This window comes from Entelurus aequoreus, linkage group LG13 (genome assembly GCF_033978785.1).
Source record: "Entelurus aequoreus isolate RoL-2023_Sb linkage group LG13, RoL_Eaeq_v1.1, whole genome shotgun sequence".
NCBI classification, from domain to species: Eukaryota; Metazoa; Chordata; class Actinopteri; order Syngnathiformes; family Syngnathidae; genus Entelurus; species Entelurus aequoreus.
Window position 1 is genome coordinate 64375546 of NC_084743.1, and position 22385 is coordinate 64397930.

Genomic DNA, 22385 nt, shown 5'->3' on the forward strand with positions numbered 1-22385 from the left:
AATTAATCTTAATCAGGAAAAATTACTAATGATGTTCCATAATTTATTTTTATTTTTTTTCAAAAACATTCGAATTAGCTAGTTTTTCTCTTCTTTTTTTCGGTTGAATTTTGAATTTTAAAGAGTCGAAATTGAAGATAAACTATGTTTCAAAATGTAATTGTCATTTTTTTTGTGTTTTCTCCTCTTTTAAACCGTTCAATTAAGTGTAAATATCATTAATTATTAATAATAACATAGAGTTAAAGGTAAATTGAGCAAATTGGCTATTTCTGGCAATTTATTTAAGTGTGTATCAAACTGGTAGCCCTTCGCATTAATCAGTACCCAAGAAGTAGCTCTTGCTTTCAAAAAGGTTGGTGACTCCTGCTGTAGAGTGTTAATCGAGGTGCGGAAGTCCAATGGGGCGAGGCAAGCTCGGAGGTCCGTGGGTGAGGCGTGATTTCAAGGGCAGGAGCGAGGCGTCAGAGTCCGTGTCCAGGCGGGGGGTCGAGATCCAAAGAGGCGGCCAGGGAACCAGAGGGAATACGGGGAGACGAGACACACAACTCGTGACACGGGAACGGAGGAATGCCGCCTGGATGACGACAAGGGACACGAGACAAATGAACACGGAGGGGGAGAAACACAGAGAGAGAGAGTGTGTGCATAGAGCTAGAGATTGTCGGCTTACTGTACTGGAACAGGTCGCTACGTTCTGGCCCGGAACGCATGTTTTCACTGGGTTAAGAAGCCCAGGAAGCTCATCAGCGACAGTTGTGTAGATTGCCGATCAAATGTTAAAGTTAAAGTTAAAAGTTAAAGTACCAATGATTGTCACACACACACTAGGTGTGGCAAAAATTATTCTCTGCATTTGACCCATCACCCTTGATCACCACCTGGGAGGTGAGGGGAGCAGTGGGCAGCAGTGGGCAGCAGCGGTGCCGCGCCCGGGAATCATTTTTGGTGATTTAACCCCCAATTCCAACCCTTGATGCTGAGTGCCAAGCAGGGAGGTAATGGGTCCCATTTTTATAGTCTTTGGTATGACTCGGCCAGGGTTTGAACTCACAACCTACCGATCTCAGGGTGGACACTTTAACCACTAGGCCACTGAGTGCAAACGCTTGCTGCAGCCGGAGTGGCGCGCGCCGGCGCACACTTGGAGGTGCACTCAGCGCAGTGCACAGATGACTGTGCACTGGAGTGCGCCCGGGCCGTGACGGTGTCATTTTAGAAGACACTAAACCAGGAGATGCATTGGTGTTGTCTAACCTGATGGTGTGACTTAAAACTTCTTAGACATTTCACTTTGTCACAACCCTGTTATTACTTTCTTTATTATCATTCAGTGAAGTCGTTCTGAAATGTAGGATTGAGACCCGAAATGACTCCCTGGCAAGGTTTTATTGGATTGCCTATTGTCAGAATCAAGTGACGAAGCTATTTCATTTGTCGCCAATCGGGAACACATTTATTTAATAGTATTGGTTGTTGTAAGATACGAAGGCTGCAGATAAATTACAAAGCCCAAAACCAGTGAAGTTGGCCAATTGTGTAAATCATAAATAAAAACAGAATACAATGATTTGCAAATTTTTTTCAACCTATATTCAATTGAATAGACTGCAAAGATAAGATACTTAACATTAAAACTGGAAAATGTTGTTATTTTTTGCAAATATTAGCTCATTTGGAATTTGATGCCTGCAACATGTTTCAAAAAAGCTGGCACAAGTGGCAAAAAAGACTGAGAAAGTTGTGGAATGCTCATCAAACTCTTATTTGGAACATCCCACAGGTGAACAGGATAATTGGGAACAGGTGGGTGCCATGATTGGGTATAAAAGCAGCTTCCGTGAAATGCTCAGTCATTCACAAACAAGGATGGGGCGAGGGTCACCACTTTATGAACAAATGCGTGAGCAAATTGTCGAACCGTTTAAGAACAACATTTCTCAACGAGCTATTGCAAGTAATTTAGGGATTTCACTATCTAAGGTATGTAATATAATCAAAAGGTTCAGAGAATCTAGAGAAATCACTGCACTTAAAATTTAATGGCCGTGACCTTTGCTCCCTCAGGCCGTACTACATCAAAAACCGACATCAGTGTGTAAAGGATATCACCACATTGGCTCAGGAACACTTCAGAAAACCACTGTCAGTAACTACAGTTTGTTGCTACATTTGTAAGTGCAAGTTAAAACTATACTATGCAAAGCGAAAGCCATTTATCAACAACACCCAGAAACGCTGCCGGCTTCGCTGGGCCCAAGCTTATCTAAGATGGACTAATTCAAAGTGTGAAAAGTGTTCTGTGGTCTGACGAGTCCACATTTCAAATTGTTTTTGGAAAGTTTAGAACGACAACACAGGACATGCAATGCTAACAACACGAAATGCTAACAACAGAGCTAATGGTCGTAGGGCAGAACACGTTACGCCCGTGGTGTTATTGACATAGGGGAATTACCCAGGATGTGACAAAGTGTTTTCATGTCATGGCTATGTTGTAGTGGCCGGGTGAGGACCATAGGATCATGCGAGTTGAGTGAGTACTATAGTCAACAGTAGGACTCACTCAAGGCTACTATAGCGGGTGAAACGAGTGTAAAAGTGACTATATGGGTGTTATTTCATGTTTAGAGGGCTCTATGTAAAAAACCAAAACATTTAGAAGATCGGAAATGTGTTTTTAATGTTATGTACAGAGAAGGGAAGGAGGCAACAACCAAGGCAGAAATGCGGTTTTCAAGGTTTATTTAAACCTTTGATGATTACGTGGCGTCTGTATGTTACCCTAAGTGAATGGGTGTAGGCTATGTGTATAATTAATAGTGTAAATGTTACCAGGGGTTGTTGTCTGTGAGTGTTGGATGTAACCTTCGTCGAATCAAGGGGGGGCAAGGCGAAGAGGCAGTCCGCAAACAGGCAAGGGGTCGAGGGTAGGAGCGAGGCAGCGTAGTCCGTGTCCGAGCAGGGGTTTGAGGATCGAGGAAGGCAGTCAGGATTTTGTTTCATCCCGTGAGGTGTATATTACTTTTTTTTGTTTGGTTTGTACTTCATGAAGTTTTGCACTTGTTGTGTTTTTTTGTGTGTTTTTTTGTTTGTTTTCATTATATTTGGATGTAATTGTTGGTTTATATGATATCCATTAAGTAAGACTACGTATTATGTTGAAGGGGGCAGGAAAATATAAGATTTTTCTTCATCCTGCTCCTTCTCAGGCATTGGTGTGTAAATGTATAATTGAATAATTGAGGTATAATTGTCTATCGATCAAAGATGCACATCAATGAAGGAGATAAATAAAAAATGAAATGAAATGAAATGAGAGGCAAAACACGATCGCGGATGACGGGGAAGTCACTGCAGGAGACACAAGGGACATGAACAAAGGAGACACGGAGAGAGCAAAGAGAAGGCGAGCAAAGCACAGGGGAGGGAATGCCTGACATGATGCTTACTGGGAATATGAGCGACATTCTGGCAAAGGTTCCTCGGGTCCGCTGGTCTTTATGCCGCTCCCTCTCATCAGGTCCAGGTGCGCAGATTTGTGATTGTCTGCAGGCGTGTTGCTGTGTGAAATGCAGGTTTGAGTCCGTGCCGTGACATTTAATGCTCTTACGAGAATATTGCATTAAAAATAATCATACTTTGCGGAAATCAATATACCACGGTCAGGTCTGGAACCAAATGGCAATGATAAACAACAGGACAAGCCTAACAAATCGGGGCCGAAAAATAATTTGATATATTAAAACTCAAACTTACTTGAGACCCTCGCATATGCACTTTGGGTTAATGGCACACCGTTTTAATAAGAATGGGTACCGAGTTCAGTACTTTATAGGCACCAACCAAATTCTGTCGGTACAACAGAGTACAGATATATTGAAAATCAAACAGTAGCAAATTTACCTTGATGTCATGTCCGGTTGAGCTTTGGCACCGGCTCAAACATTCGGCCGGCAAACAGTCACATTCGTAGCCGAGTGCGTCAATTTGTCATGCCAACAAATCAAGCATGCCTGATAGAGAGCTCTCAAACTGAAACAGTCAAATGTAAAAAAGCTCTTTTTAAATAGAAAGCTTAGTCAAACACGTAATCTCCCTGTTAAATGCGGGTTTATATTCAGGCCTGGTTTTCCCTACAAATAGTTTCTCGGCAGACTGCAAATGTCTGCATTATGCAAATCACTTCCTGCCCGCACAAACAAGCCGGGACCAATCAATGTCAATCCCCGTTCCCTCGGCCAATCAATGTCATTCCCCGTCCTCTAGAAGCAGGTCTAATCGAAAGCCATTGTTCCTGAGGCATCGCATGCTAAATCAGGAGGGCTGAGAGAGTCCACATTTTTTCACATTCCACTTTCTTTTTTTTGCACACATAACTTCAAGAATCACTCAGAAGGAAGAGGTGAGAGCATCGCTCGGGGACACCGAGGTTAGGAAAACCCAAGTAACTTTGTTTTTCGACCGCTCCAGAGGACATTCTAAAAGATGTCAGTTAAGTACGCCGTGTACCGTACATGCAAATAACTTATTCACATTATGGACCAGGGGTGTCAAACTCATTTTAGTTCAGGGGCCGCATGGAGGAAAATATATATTCCCACGCGGGCTGGACTGCTAATAATCATGGCATAATAACTTCAAAATAAAGACAACTACGGAATTGTTTTCTTTGCATTACTTTGACCAAAAAATACGACAAGCACATTCTGAAAATGTAACCCTAACCCTAACCCTAACCTTAACACTAAACCTAAACCTAACACTAACCCTAGCCCTAACCCTAACCCTAACCCTAACCCTAACCCTAACCCTAACCCTAACCCCAACCCCAACCCCAACCCTAGCCCTATCCCTAACCAACTCTTTTTCTTTATGCCTAACCCTAACCCTAATCATAATCCTAACCCTAACCCCAACCCCAACCCTAGCCCTAACCCTAACCTTAACACTAAACCTAAACCTAACACTAACCCTAACCCCAACCCCAACCCTAGCTCTAACCCTAGCCAACTCTTTTTCTTTATGCCTAACCCTAACCCTAATCATAATCCTAACCCTAACCCCAACCCCAACCCTAATCTTAACACTAAACCTAAACCTAACACTAACCCTAACCCTAACCCCAACCCCAACCCTAGCCCTAACCCTAACCAACTCTTTTTCTTTATGCCTAACCCTAACCCTAATCATAATCCTAACCCTAACCCCAACCCCAACCCTAGCCCTAACCCTAACCTTAACACTAAACCTAAACCTAACACTAACCCTAACCCTAACCCTAACCCTAACCCTAACCACAACCCCAACCCTAGCCCTAACCCTAACCCACTATTTATCTTTATGCCTAACCCTAACCCTAACCCTAATCCTAATCCTAACCCTAACCCCAACCCCAACCCTAACCCTAACCCTAACCTTAACACTAAACCTAAACCTAACACTAACCCTAACCCTAACCCTAACCCTAACCCTAACCCCAACCCCAACCCTAGACCTAACCCTAACCAACTCTTTTTCTTTATGCCTAACCCTAACCCTAATCCTAATCCTAACCCTAACCCCAACCCCAACCCTAGCCCTAACCCTAACCCTAACCAACTATTTTTCCTTATGCCTAACCCTAACCCTAATCCTAATCCTAACCCTAACCCCAAACCCAACCCCAACCCTAACCCTAACCCCAACCCCAAACCTAACCCTAACCCTATTTCAACCCTAACCTAACCCTAACCCTAAACCTAACCCCAACCCTAACCCTAACCCTAACCGTGACCCTAACGCAAATAATCCTCTTGGCAAAAAACACTTCGAGTTAGGTGAAAAATCTGAGGAAAAAATGCTGCAGTTTCAAAAACACCATGCAAAACACAATATATAAATAAATGATAAACGATGACTATGAATTTAGACTTAGTCTCAGTGTTTTTACAAAGCCACTAAACTTTAAGCACTTCCTGTTCAGCATTGTCATGTTGGAAGTTCATTCAAAGACGTGTTCGGAAAAGCAGCCGAGCGTTTCCTCAAACCGCCGCATCGGTGACATCCGCAACTGCCACAACACATTCATTTATCATTCAAATAGTACATCCATCCATCCGTTTTCAACCGCTTGTCTTTTTCTGGGTCGCGGGGGTTGCTGGAGCCTATCTCAGCTGCATCCGGACGGAAGGCAGGGTACACCCCGGACAAGTCGCCACCTCATCGCAGGGCCAACACAGATAGACAGACAACATTCACACTCACATTCACTCACTAGGACCAATTTTAGTGTTGCCAATCAACCTATCCCCAGGTGCATGTCTTTGGAGGTGGGAGGAAGCCGGAGTACCCGGAGGGAACCCACGCAGTCACGAGGAGAACATGCAAACTCCACAAAGAAAGTTCCCGAGCCCAGGATTGTCGAAGCATTTAAGTCCCATCTTAAAACTCATGGACCAGTTGATCTGCCGTTTCTTTTCTTTTCTGCTCTGCTCGTGGAGGGGGCGGCACAGGTTCTGTGGCTGTCCAGAGTCAGGACCCGGGGTGGACCGCTTGCCTGTGCATCGGTTGGGGATATCTCTGCGCTGCTGACCTGTCTCCGCTCGAGATGGTCTCCTGCTGGCCCCACTATGGACTGGACTCTCACTATTATGTTAGATCCACTATGGACTGGACTTTCACAATATTATGTTAGATCCACTATGGACTGGACTTTCACAATATTATGCTACATCCCCTCGACGTCCATTGCACCGGTCGCCCTAGGGGGGTTCCCCCACATCTACGGCCCTCTCCAAGGTTTCTCATTGTCATCCCACTGAGTTAAGTTTTTCCTTGCCCTGATGTGGGATCTGAACCAAGGATGTCGTTGTGGCTTGTGCAGCCCTTTGAGACACTTGTGAATTAGGGCTATATAAATAAACATTGATTGATTGATTGAACCCAGGACCTTCGTATTATGAGGCACATGCACTAACCCCTTTTAATTATAATATAAACAAAACAATTGTCAAAATGACAACATTATAGCCGAAATTAAGGTAACATAACTACAAACTTAACCAATGTGAACCTAGTAGATTTATTTCATTCATTTTTTTTTTCATTTCATTCATGTTTATTTTGAATATGTAGACAAAACAAAAACAACACATTTTGAAAAAAACAACAAAAAAGCCATTCAAGAATGAATAATAAAAACAATAATAATAATTATTATTATTATAGTAATAATAAAAAGCAAAAGAAACAGGAAATGAAAATAAACATTAATGTAAACATATCCGAAAAGGAGTGAGAAGAAGTAAAAACTTATGTACTCCCACCCCTCTTATTACTTACTGTATGTTTAATAATAATAATAATAATAGTATATAAAAATGTTATGTCATATAAATACATATATATATACATATATATATATATATATATATATATATATATATATATATATATATATATATATATATATATATATATATATATATATATATCTACAACACACATTTAACAAGTAACTATGAATGTGACACAACAGCGTGTATACATAGTATACATATACATACACATACAAACCTACTGACTCTTAGTGCAGTTCACTATATCCTGTGAACAATATATTTTTGTACATTCTTTTAAAAACATTGATGCTTGGACTTTGCTTATGTACTTCGCTCAGATTGTTCCACAACTTGACACCTGTGATGGAAATGCGAAAACTTTTCATGGTGGAATTTCTCATCTGAATTTTAAAATTGAGTTCTCTCCTCAAACTATGCCCCCCCTCACGTTCACTAAACATGTTTTGAATGTTCAGTGGTAAAAAATGGTTCCTAGCCCTCTACATAGTTATTGCTGTTTGATATGAGACAATGTCGGTGAATTTTAATAATTTAGACTGTAGAAAAAGTGCATTGGTGTGTTCCAGATAGCCGACCTTGTGAATGGTCCTTACTGCTCTTTTTTGTAAAATGATTAGTGACTGTAACAAACTTTTGTAATTGTTACCCCAGACTTCAGTACAGTAGTTTAAGCACAAAATAAAATAGAACAAACAACACATGTAGAAACGTAAATTTTTTACAATGGAGTTCAGGGTGCGCTGCACAGAACTCTAACTGATACAAAGATGATGGTCATGGTGACTTAAATCTTTGCATCTCACCGTTTCGTTATTTTATCCACTTAGTGGATAATTTCCAATAAAAAAAGGTATTGTGCGTCACTTCAGCATCAGTCTGCCGCCATCTGCTGCCAGCCAAAACAGGTGCACCTGATTCCTTGCACCTGCGCTGACTGGAGTAGCGGCAGACAATCCAAGGGGCGCTTAGTCAGCTGACCCGTCATCTTTAAACAGTGTTATCAGTGACGTGGGTTACACTTAAATTGCTATTGCGACATCCAGTGGACACATTTAGAACAGCAGTTTCTTTCATAAAAAAATTGCAGCTCATTTTTATACTTACGTTTGACACCCATGTTATAATCATTTTAATACGTCGACCACAATTACTCTTAGAAATACTTCTCATTTGTTGAATGCTGTGGCTGATTGGGGTACTTCCTGAACATCTACCTCTCTGACTAAATGGCAACGTGGTTTGCTCTTCAAGCTTCAAACATCACAGTTTCTTCGCCAAGAACGCCCACAATCCATACTTTCCCTTTTATCTCTCGAAGATGTGAGGCTCATCCACCCTGGGCGGAGTCGTTAAAGTCAAAGACGCTTGTGTTAATTGCTGGAGAATTGGTCTTTTATGAGTAATGAAGCCTCTGGTATGGGCTGCTTGTACATTTAATCAGCCATCGTGTACTTTGTACCACCTACATACTTGGTGGGTGGTAGTGTGAGGAAACTTAAGGTGCTCAAAGACTCTAGCGTACTGGGGGAGGCGCGGGCTCCGCACGGAATGTCTGCAGTCATTGAAGCTGTCGTAGTCGCGCAGGGCTGGGAACCGTTCACATATAAACCAATACAGTACCAATTCCCCGTACATGGGAATCGATACTGGTACCAAGTTTCGTTACTTTTATGTGTTAATAGATATTAATGGATAATATCTCATTTTTTTATTGCAACAATTAAAAATGAGCTCATCATGATAACTGCTATCCAGTTGTTATATATTGTTTCATTATCACATTTCCTAAAAAGTGTTAGTACTGTAAGTAGTGTACTTATTACGCACCGGCTGTTTTATGGTTTTATTTTCATTAACAAGCATTTGAGTGCCATCTTAAAACTCATTTGTATACTCTAGCCCAGGGGTCACCAACGCGGTGCCCGCGGGCACCAGGTAGCCCGTAAGGACCAGATGAGTAGCCCGCTGGCCTGTTGTAAAAAATAGCTCAAATAGCAGCACTTACCAGTGAGCTGCCTCTATTTTTTAAATTGTATTTATTTACTAGCAAGCTTGTCTCGCTTTGCCCGACATTTTTAATTCTAAGAGAGACAAAACTCAAATAGATTTGAAAATCCAAGAAAATATTTTAAAGACTTGGTCTTCACTTGTTTAAATAAATTCATAATTTTTTTTACTTTGCTTCTTATAACTTTCAGAAAGACAATTTTAGAGAAAAAATACAACCTTAAAAATGATTTTAGGATTTTTAAACACATATACCTTTTTACCTTTTAAACTCCTTCCTCTTCTTTCCTGAAAATGTAAATCAATGTTCAAGTAAATGTATTTTTTTTTATTGTAAAGAATAATAAATACATTTTAATTTAATTCTTCATTTTAGCTTCTGTTTTTTCGACGAATAATATTTGTGACATATTTCTTCAAACTTATTATGATTAAAATTTAAAAAATATATTCTGGCAAATCTAGAAAATCTGTAGAATTAAATTTAAATCTTATTTCAAAGTCTTTTGAATTTCTTTTAAAATTTTTGTTCTGAAAAATCTAGAAGAAATAATGATTTGTCTTTGTTAGAAATATAGCTTGGTCCAATTTGTTATATATTCTACAAAAATTGTAGATTGGATTTTAACCTATTTAAAACATGTCATCAAAATTCTAAAATTAATCTTCATCAGGAAAAATGACTAATGATGTTCCATAAATTATTCTTTTAATTTTTTCAAAAACATTCGAATTAGCTAGTTTTTCTCTTCTTTTTTTCGGTTGAATTTTGAATTTTAAAGAGTCGAAATTGAAGATAAACTATGTTTCAAAATTTAATTGTCATTTTTTTCGTGTTTTTTCCTCTTTTAAACCATTCAATTAAGTGTAAATATCATTAATTATTAATAATAACATAGAGTTAAAGGTAAATTGAGCAAATTGGCTATTTCTGGCAATTTATTTAAGTGTGTATCAAACTGGTAGCCCTTCGCATTAATCAGTACCCAATAAGTAGCTCTTGGTTTCAAAAAGGTTGGTGACTCCTGCTCTAGCCTTTAAATAGACCCCCTTTTTAGACCAGTTGATCTGCCGTTTCTTTTCTTTTCTCCTCTGCCCCCGGTCCGGTGGCCATGGATGAAGTGCTGGCTGTCCAGAGTCGGGACCCGGGGTGGACCGCTTGCCTGTGCATCGGTTGGGGACATCTCTGCGCTTCTGACCCGTCTCCGCTCGAGATGGTCTCCTGCTGGCCCCACTATGGACTGGACTCTCACTATTATGTTAGATCCACTATGGACTGGACTCTCACTATTATGTTAGATCCACTATGGACTGGACTTTCACAATATTATGCTAGACCCACTCGACGTCCATTGCATCCGGTCTCCCCAGAAATTCCCAATTTTTTTGGGAAATTCCCATTTAAATCAATGGGACATTCTTCAAAGTTCCTCAATCCCCACATTTTTCATCCGATTCAAACCGTTCCAACTTCAAACTGTTCAGCCTATTCGGGAATCACGGGCTTTCCTTAACAAATTCCAAAAATTCCCAGATTTCCCCAAATTCCAGGTTTTCCGGAACATTTTTCCCATTCAAAATGAATTAGTCATTTTTCAAACTTCCACCATTTCCACATTTTTCAACTGATTCAGACCATTCGACCCTCAACACATTCCACCATTCTGGAAATTTAAAGTATAATTTTTCAAAGTTAAAAAAAATTCCAGGACTTTCCAGAATTCCTGGTTTTCCAAAGCCCTATTCCCACCCTTTTTTCTGGCGACTACTGCTTCCACATTTTTCGACCCTCTTCGACCGTTCCACCGTCAAAACATTCCTCTTAATCAGGACTTCAACATTTCTTGACCGATTTAAAAAAATTCCAACAGCAACCTTTCAACTCATTCAGAAAATCATAGATTTTTACCAATTAAAAAAAAATGTTGCGCTTTTCCAGAAATTCCCAATTTTTTGGGAAATTCCCATTTAAATCAATGGGACATTCTTCAAAGTTCCACAATTCCCACATTTTTCATCCGAATCAAACCGTTCCAACTTCAAACTGTTCAGCCTATTCGGGAATCACGGGCTTTCCTTTAACAAATTCCAAAAATTCCCAGATTTCCCAGAATTCCAGGTTTTCCAGAAAATGTTTCCCATTCAAAATGAATTGGTCATTTTTCAAACTTCCACCATTTCCACATTTTCAACTAATTCAAACCATTCCACCTTCAACACATTCCAACATTCTGGAAATTTAAAGTATAATTTTTCAAAGTTAAAAAAAATTCCAGGACTTTTCAGAATTCCTGGTTTTCTAAAGCCCTATTTCCACCCTTTTTTTTGGCGACTACTGCTTCCACATTTTTCGACCCTCTTCGACCGTTCCACCGTCAAAACATTCCTCTTAATCAGGACTCCAACATTTCTCGACCGATTAAAAAAATTCCAACACCAACCATTTCAACTCATTCAGAAAATTGTAGATTTTTACCAATGTAAAAAAAAATGTGCACTTTTCCAGAAATTCCCAATTTTTTGGGAAATTCCCATTTAAATCAATGGCACATTCTTCAAAGTTCCACAATTCCCACATTTTTCATCCGATTCAAACCGTTCCAACTTCAAAATGTTCAGCCTATTCGGGAATCACAGGCTTTCCCTTAAAAAAATCCAAAAATTCCCACATTTCCCAGAATTCCAGGTTTTCCGGGACATTTTTCCCATTCAAAATGAATTGGTCATTATTCAAACTTCCACCATTTCCACATTTTTCAACTGATTCAAACCATTCCACCTTCAACCCATTCCACCATTCTGGAAATTTAAACTATAATTTTTCAAAGTTAAAAAAAATTCCAGGACTTTCCAGAATTCCTGGTTTTCCAAAGCCCTATTTCCACCCTTTTTTCTGGCGACTACTGCTTCCACATTTTTCGACCCTCTTCGATCGTTCCACCGTCAAAACATTCCTCTTAATCAGGACATCAACATTTCTCGACCGATTTAAAAAATTCCAACACCAACCATTTCAACTCATTCAGAAAATTGTAGATTTTTACCAATTTAAAAAAAAATTTGCACTTTTCCAGAAATTCCCAATTTTTTGGGAAATTCCCATTTAAATCAATAGGACATTCTTCAAAGTTCCACAATTCCCACATTTTTCATCCGAATCAAACCGTTCCAACTTCAAACTGTTCAGCCTATTCGGGAATCGCGGGCTTTCCCTTAACAAATTCCCAGATTTCCCAAAATTCCAGGTTTTCCGGAACATTTTTCCCATTCAAAATGAATTGGTCATTTTTCAAACTTCCACCATTTCCACATTTTTCCACTGTTTCAAACCATTCGACCTTCAACACATTCCACCATTCTGGAAATTAAAACTATAATTTTTCCAAGTTAAAAAAAATTCCAGGACTTTCCAGAATTCCTGGTTTTCCAAAGCCCTATTTCTACCCTTTTTTCTGGCGACTACTGCTTCCACATTTTTCGACCCTCTTCGACCGTTCCACCGTCAAAACATTCCTCTTAATCAGGACTTCAACATTTCTTGACCGATTTTAAAAAATTCCAACACCAACCATTTCAACTCATTCAGAAAATTGTAGATTTTTACCAATTTAAAAAAAAATTTGCACTTTTCCAGAAATTCCCAATTTTTTGGGAAATTCCCATTTAAATCAATGGGACATTCTTCAAAGTTCCACAATTCCCACATTTTTCATCCGAATCAAACCGTTCCAACTTCAAACTGTTCAGCCTATTTTGGAATCACAGGCTTTCCTTTAACAAATTCCAAAAATTCCCAGATTTCCCAAAATTCCAGGTTTTCCGGAACATTTTTCCCATTCAAAATGAATTTTTGAATGGGATTTTTCAAACTTCCACCATTTCCACATTTTTCAACTGATTCAAACCATTTGACCTTCAACACATAGCACCATTCTAGAAATTTAAACTATAACTTTTCAAAGTTAAAAAAAATTCCAGGACTTTCCAGAATTCCTGGTTTTCCAAAACCCTATTTCCACCCTTTTTTCTGGCGACTACTGCTTCCACATTTTTCGACCCTCTTTGACCGTTCCACCGTCAAAACATTCCTCTTAATCAGGACTTCAACATTTCTCGACCGATTTAAAAAATTCCAACACCAACCATTTCAACTCATTCAGAAAATTGTAGATTTTTACAAATTTAAAAAAAAATGTGCGCTTTTCCAGAAATTCCCAATTTTTTGGGAAATTCCCATTTAAATCAATAGGACATTCTTCAAGGTTCCACAATTCCCACATGTTTCATCCGATTCAAACCGTTCCAACTTCAAACTGTTCCGCCTATTCGGGAATCACAGGTTTTCCTTTAACAAATTCCAAAAATTTCCAGATTTCCCAAAATTCCAGGTTTTCCGGAACATTTTTCCCATTCATAATGAATTGGTCATTTTTCAAACTTCCACCATTTCTACATTTTTCAACTGATTCAAACCATTCGACCTTCAACACATTCCACCATTCTGGAAATTAAAACTATAATTTTTCCAAGTTAAAAAAAATTCCAGGACTTTCCAGAATTCCTGGTTTTCCAAAGCCCTATTTCCACCCTTTATTCTGGCGACTACCACTTCCACATTTTTCGACCCTCTTCAACCGTTCCACCGTCAAAAAATTCCTCTTAATCAGGAGTTTTTTTTAACTTGAAAAAATCCCAGGATTCCCAAAATTCCAGGAATTCCGTAATACCATTTCTCAATTCAACATGTTACTACTTCCGCATTTCTCGACCGATTTGAAAAATTCCAACACCAACCATTTCAACTCATTCAGAACGTTCAAGTTGTTTACCATTTCAAAATAAATTCTCGCTTTTCTCGACACTCCCAAATTTTTGGGAATTTCCCATTTAAATCAATGGGACATTCTTCAAAGTTCCACAATTCACACATTTTGCATCCGATTCAAACTGTTCCAACTACAAAATAGTCAGCCTGTTCAGGAATTGTGTGCTGTACTTCAACAATTCTAAAAAATGTCCAGGATTTCAGTTCAACTTTAGCATTCACACCCAATTCCTTCAGGAATTGCCTCATCTAGTTTTTATTCAATTTCTTTGTAAAAAAATGTTTGATTTTCGTATTCCCTTTAAAACCCCTAATGGTAACACATGCAAGCCGGGGGTGTTATTCTTATACCTTTTGGTTTAAAAAAATGCAACTTTGAACCTGTGACATATAACTGCTTGAATAAAAAAATAAAGTGCTTTAACATTCATCCCCCAAAAGCCCTACCTTCTGATAAATTTCATGAGAAGACGTTTATTCCGCGTTCTTTGCAGCGTTTCAACTCATAACATCATATTGGGGTCACAGGTTTCCCTGCAGTTTATCCCCTGTCTTTATCTCCCATATTTCTCCTCTCTCTGCTCAGCATAATAATCAGCACAACGGAAATGTCATAAAAATGATTTCACATTTTTCCAACTGATTAAAATTCATGCCAGTGAAGTAGACGGTCAACTGTTCTGCTGTGGAGCTCCTCGCCGCTCGCCCCGTTTCCTCGCCGCACTTCATTTTAATGAGTTCCGTCGTACTTTTCCGAGATTTACATTTAAACTGAAATTCCACTTCTGTTGTCCACCTTGCAATAAAAAAATAAAAAAAAGCAAGTGTTGATTACTAAGGAAGTGAAAAGTGCAATTGTTGAAAAGATCCATCATCCAAGTATTACTCTACCTACTTATCCTGTTTCACAGATTTACACAGTCATTTTTCGGACTATAAGTCGCAGTTTTTTTTCATAGTTTGGCCGGGGGTGCGACTTATACTCAGGAGCGACTTATGTGTGAAATTATGAACACATTTCCGTAAAATATCAAATAATATTATTTAGCTCATTCACGTAAGAGACTAGATGTATAAGATTTCATGGAATTTAGCGATTAGGAGTGACAGACTGTTTGGTAAACGTATAGCATGTTCTATATGTTATAGTTATTTGAATGACTCTTACAATAATATGTTACGTTAACATACCAGGCACGTTCTCAGTTGTTTATTTATGCCTCATAGAACGTACACTTATTCAGCCTGTTGTTCACTATTCTTTATTTATTTTAAATTAACTTTCAAATGTCTATTCTTGGTGTTGGGTTTTATCAAATGCATTTCCACAAAAAATGTGACTTATACTCCAGTGCGACGTATATATGTTTTTTTTATAGATTTCCGATAATATGCTTTAAAATTTAATATCGGAAATTATCGGTATCGGTTTTTTTTATTATCGGTATAGTTTTTTTATTTTTTTTTATTTTTTTAAATTAAATCAACATAAAAAACACAAGATACACTTACAATTAGTACACCAACCCAAAAAACCTCCCTCCCCCATTTACACTCATTCACACTCATTCACACAAAAGGGTTGTTTATTTCTGTTATTAATATTCTGGTTCCTACATTATATATCAATATATATCAATACAGTCTGCAAGGGATACAGTCCGTAAGCACACATGATTGTGCATGCTGCTGGTCCACTAATAGTACTAACCTTTAACAGTTAATTTTCCTCATTTTCATTAATTACTAGTTTATATGTAAAAGTTTTTATATTGTTTTACTTTTTTTTATTCAAGAAAATGTTTTTAATTTATTTATCTTATTTTATTTTATTTATTTATTTTTTAAAAAGGACCTTATCTTCACCATACCTAGTTGTCCAAATTAGGCATAATAATGTGTTAATTCCACGACTGTACGGTATCGGTTGATATCTGTATCGGTTGATATCGGTATCGGTTGATATCGGTATTTATTTTTTATTCAAGAAAATGTTTTTAATTTATTTATCTTATTTTATTTTATAAAAGGACCTTATCTTTACCATACCTGGTTGTCCAGATTAGGCATAATAATGTGTTAAATCCACGACTGTACGGATTCGGTTGATATCGGTATTGGTTGATATCGGTATTTCTTTTTTATTCAAGAAAATGTTTTTAATTTATTTATCTTATTTTTATTTATTTTTTTTTTTTTGAAAAAGTACTTTATCTTCACCATACCTGGTTGTCCAAATTAGGCATAATAATGTGTTAATTCCACGACTGTACGGTATCGGTTGATGTCGGTATCGGTTGATATCGGTATTTCTTTTTTATTTAAGAAAATGTTTTTAATTTATTTATCTTATTTTTTTTATTTTTTTTTTATTTTTAAAATGACTTTATCTTCACCATACCTGGTTGTCCAAATTAGGCATAATAATGTGTTAATTCCACGACTGTACGGTATCAGTTGATATCGGTATCGGTTGATATCGGTATTTATTTTTTATTCAAGAAAATGCTTTTAATTTATTTATCTTATTTTATGTATTTATTTATTTAAAAAAATGACCTTATCTTCACCATACCTGGTTGTCCAAATTAACCATAATGATGTGTTAATTCCACGACTGTACGGTATCGGTTGATATCGGTATCAGTAATTAAGTGTTTGGTCAATATCGGAATATCGGATATCGGCAAAAAGCCATTATCGGACATCCCTAGTTTTTTCCCTTCTTTATTATGCATTTTCGGCCGGTGCGACTTATACTCCGGAGCGACTTATAGTCCGAAAAATATGGTAGTAGGGATTGTGTATTTTATTAATAGGCAGAGAAGGGTATGGAGTAACCAAAAAAGTGTACTCAAATTATTTTGGAGTAGTTCTTTTCAGTGCTTTATCAGTATCCCGCAGTTAAAAAAAAAACTAAATCTGCACACATTTTCGTATTAATTTTTGTTTTGTAGGTTAGTTGTTTATAAATTGTGCTCCTGAGTTGATGTTGCTGATCATTTTGAATTAACTATTATTTGTTGATTTTATTTCATTAATTTGTGTAGTATCAAAAAGGTCAGGTCGGTCAAAACATGTTTATAGTTGAAAGAAAGATATTTTTTTATTATACAAAACCCAAAACCAGTGAAGTTGGCACGTTGTGTAAATGGTAAATAAAAACAGAATACAAAGATTTGCAAATCCTTTTCAACCTATATTCAATTAAATAGGCTACAACGACAAGATATTTAATGTTCGAACTGAAAAATGTTGTTATTTTTTGCAAATATTAGCTAATTTGGAATTTGATGCCTGCAATATGTTTCAAAAAAGCTGGCACAAGTGGCAAAAAAGACGGAGAAAGTTGAGGAATGCTCACCAAACACTTATTTGGAACATCACACAGGTGAACAGGCTAATTGGGAACAGGTGGGTGCCATGATTGGGTATAAAAGCAGCTTCCATTCACAAACAAGGATGGGGCGAGGGTCACCACTTTGTCAACAAAAATGTGAGGAAATTGTCGAACAGTTTAAGAACAACAGTTCTCAACGAGCTATTGCAAGGAATTTAGGGATTTCACCATCTACGGTCCGTAATATCATCAAAAGGTTCAGAGAATCTGGAGAAGTCACAACATGTAAGCAACAAGGCCCGTGACCTTCGATCCCTCAGGCGGTACTGCATCAAAAAACGACATCAGTGTGTAAAGGATATCACCACTTGGGCTCAAGAACACTTCAGAAAACCACTGTCAGCAACTACAGTTGGTCGCTACATCTGTAAGTGCAAGTTAAAACTCTACTATGCAAAGCGAAAGCCATTTATCAACAACACCCAGAAACGCCGCCGGCTTCGCTGGGCCCGAGCTCATCTAAGATGGACTGATGTAATGTGTTAAAAGTGTTCTGTGGTCTGACGAGTCCACATTTCAAATTGTTTTTGGAAACTGTGGATGTTGTGTCCTCCAGACCAAAGAGGAAAGGAACCATCCGGACTGGTATAGGCGCAAAGTTCAAAAAGCCAGCATCTGTGATGGTATGGGGGTGTATTAGTGCCCAAGGCATGGGTAACTTACACATCTGTGAAGCTGGCACAAGTGGCAAAAAAGACTGAGAAAGTTGAGGAATGCTCACCAAACACTTATTTGGAACATCACACAGGTGAACAGGCTAATTGGGAACAGGTGGGTGCCATGATTGTGTATAAAAGCAGCTTCCATTCACAAACAAGGATGGGGCGAGAGTCACCACTTTGTCAACAAAAATGTGAGGAAATTGTCGAACAGTTTAAGAACAACAGTTCTCAACGAGCTATTGCAAGGAATTTAGGGATTTCACCATCTACGGTCGGTAATATCATCAAAATGTTCAGAGAATCTGGAGAAGTCACAACATGTAAGCAACAAGGCCCGCGACCTTCGATCCCTCAGGCGGTACTGCATCAAAAAACGACATCAGTGTGTAAAGGATATCACCACTTGGGCTCAAGAACACTTCAGAAAACCACTGTCAGCAACTACAGTCCGTCACTACATCTATAAGTGCAAGTTAAAACTCTACTATGCAAAGCGAAAGCCATTTATCAACAACACCCAGATACGCCGCCGGCTTCGCTGGGCCCGAGCTCATCTAAGATGGACTGATGTAAAGTGTTAAAAGTGTTCTGTGGTCTGACGAGTCCACATTTCAAATTGTTTTTGGAAACTGTGGATGTTGTGTCCTCCGGACCAAAGAGGAAAGAAACCATCCGGACTGGTATAGGCGCAAAGTTCAAAAAGCCAGCATGTGTGATGGTATGGGGGTGTATTAGTGCCCAAGGCAGGGGTCACCAACCTTTTTGAAACCAAGAGCTACTTCTTGGGTACTTATTAATGCGAAGGGCTACCAGTTTGATACACACTTAAATAAATTGCCAGAAATAGCCAATTTGCTCAATTTACCTTTAACTCTGTGTTATTATGAATAATTAATTATATTTACACTTAATTGAACTGTTTAAAAGAGGAGAAAACACGAAACAATTGACAATTCAATTTTGAAACATAGTTTATCTTCAATTTTGACTCTTTAAAATTCAACCGAAAGAAAGAAGAGAAAAACTAGCTAATTCGAATCTTTTTGAAAAAATAAAAAAAAGAATTTATGGAACATCATTAGTAATTTTTCCTGATTAAGATTAATTTTAGAATTTTGATGACATGTTATAAATAGGTTTAAATCCAATCTGCACTTTGTTAGAATATATAACAAGTTAGACCAAGCTATATTTCTAACAAAGACAAATCATTATTTCTTCTAGATTTTCCAGAACAAAAATTTTAAAAGAAATTCAAAAGACTTTGAAATAAGATTCAAATTTGATTCTACAGATTTTCTAGATTTGCCAGAATATTTTTTTTGAATTTTAATCATAATAAGTTTGAATAAATATTTCACAAATATTCTTCGTTGAAAAAACAGAAGCTAAAATGAAGAATTAAATTAAAATGTATTTATTATTCTTTACAATAAAAAAAATAAATTTACTTGAAAATTGATTTAAATTGTCAGGAAAGAAGAGGAAGGAATTGAAAAGGTAAAAAGGTATATGTGTTTAAAAATCCTAAAATCATTTTTAAGGTTGTATTTTTTCTCTAAAATTGTCTTTCTGAAAGTTATAAGAAGCAAAGTAAAAAAAATTATGAATTTATTTAAACAAGTGAAGACCAAGTCTTTAAAATATTTTCTTGGATTTTCAAATTCTATTTGAGTTTTGTCTCTCTTAGAATTAAAAATGTCGAGCAAAGCGAGACCCGCTTGCTAGTAAATAAAAAAAATTTAAAAAATAGAGGCAGCTCACTGGTAAGTGCTGCTATTTGAGCTATTTTTAGAACAGGCCAGCGGGCTACTCATCTGGTCCTTACGGGCTACCTGGTGCCCGTGGGCACCGCGTTGGTGACCCCTGGCCCAAGGCATGGGTAACTTACACATCTGTGAAGGCACCATTAATGCTGAAGGTTTTGGAGCAACATATGCTGCCATCCATGAACGCCCCTGCTTATTTCAGCAAGACAATGCCAAACCACATTCTGTACGTGTTACAACAGCGTGGCTTCGTAGTAAAAGAGCGCAGGTACTAGACTGGCCTGCCTGTAGTCCAGACCTGTCTCCCATTGAAAATGTGTGGCGCAATATGAAGCCAAAAATACCACAACGGAATGTTCCAGGATACCAAAACATTTTGGACAATTCCACGGGATGGCACTTCAAGTTCATATGTGGTGGCCAAATACTTTTTCCATATTCTCCATGATATATTTAACTGCTGATTCCAGCTTCAACAAATGTCAGCTGCTTGGGCTAAGAGCTCGGTGGGAACAACCCACTCTCCTGCCCTGTTCCTGTCCACGATTTACAGCTGGGCTAATGTATGTTTCCAGGGGTGACACGCCATGACAGATACTGCAGGTATAATGGAGACGGACATTTGACGGAGTGACAAGGGTCGGAGGGAGACGTAAACATAACCGCTGCGGAGGATGTATGGCTTCCATTCCCTCTCAGACCTATCCCGACATAAACCTTCACCGCTTGACGCTGAGCCATGTATGGATCCATTTTTTTTTAATGACCAAAGTTAGATTAAATAAAATGTTAATGTGTAGAGGTCGATAAAAAACGCTAACCGGATGGGATATACGGCTTCCTGGAAGGGAGTCGGATCTTGAGGAGCCTTTCATAGTCTGGCTCGTAAATATGTATTTTTTTAAGTAACACCATGCGTACGTTGATGAACTTCACTCCCTGACAACTCCATGCCGAGTTGGTTAGACCCGTTATTTGGATTTTTTTGCTGTTTTCCTGTGTGTAGTGTTTTAGTTCTCCCATTTTGGTGGCTTTTTCTCTTTATTTGGTATTTTCCTGTAGCAGTTTCATGTCCTCCTTGAGTGCTATTCCCCACACCTGCTTTGTTGTAGCAATCAAGAATATTTCAGTTGTTTTTATCCGTCTTTGTGGGGACATTGTCGATTGTCGTGTCATGTTCGGATGTACTTTGTGGATGCCGTCTTTGCTCCGCAGTAAGTCTTTGCTGTCGTCCAGCATTCCGTTTTTGTTTACTTTGTAGCCAGTTCAGTTTTAGTTTCGTCCTGCACAGCCTTCCCTAAGCTGCAATGCCTTTTCTTAGGGGCACTCACCTTTTGTTTATTTTTGGTTTAAGCATTAGACACCTTTTTACGTGCACGCATCTACAAAGCAATTAGCTGCCTGCTGCCACCTACTGATATGGAAGAGTATTACATGGTTACTCTGCCGATTTCCAGACAGCACAGACACTCAACAACGGCACATTATTTGCGGATTATAATTACAGGTTTGCAAAAAACATTTTTAACCCAAATAGGTGAAATTAGATAATACCAGACTGTATCTCACGGCACACATAGACTACACTTATTAAAGATTTTTTTTTAAACTACCGTCAATACTGACCATATGCCACTACTTTTTTTCCCTACGCTTTAAACCCTGCGACGGTGCGGCTAATTAATGATTGCTTTCTTCGCCGACGGCCACGATGCAAAATAGTTTTAAAAAATACACCAAAAAGGTTTGTTATCGTTTGTGCTATGGTGCCATCTTTTAGACAAATGTGTTCAATGCAATGATCTGTTTAGAGATCTGAACCACAAGTAAAAGTGTCATTCAGTCTTCCATAGCGTTTCTACTTGAAATGATTCTTGTTTCCAAGCAACGTTTGAAAGTCTTACAACGTAAGTAAAACAATTCATAATTACTAAACCGTCCCACAAGTGATGTCTGTAAGAGTGTTTTCATACATATTTGTACGTGCTATTATATTGCAATCAATCTAGCGTCGTTAGCATTAGCTAATATGTTAACACAAATACGAGTGTCTGTGTTAGTATTATTAACTTGCAATGGCATTCTGTTTGCATTGTTTGTTTCGTAAATTCAGCAAAACGTCACTGTGGCGTTATTGAGTCCATGACGATGACTTCTGTTTTGTTTGATCAGCCGTTTTACTGCCATGTTACAGACATTGTTTGGAAACAATTAAGGTATGCAAATAAACATTTACAAAGTATTTCAGTGTAAATAACTCATTTCACAACATATATATATCTGCGGCTTATAGTCCGGTGGAAAAATATATTTTTTCTCCTAAAGTTTAGTCGGTGCGCGCTATAGTCCCGAAAATACGATTGAGGAGGTTGCCCTCTA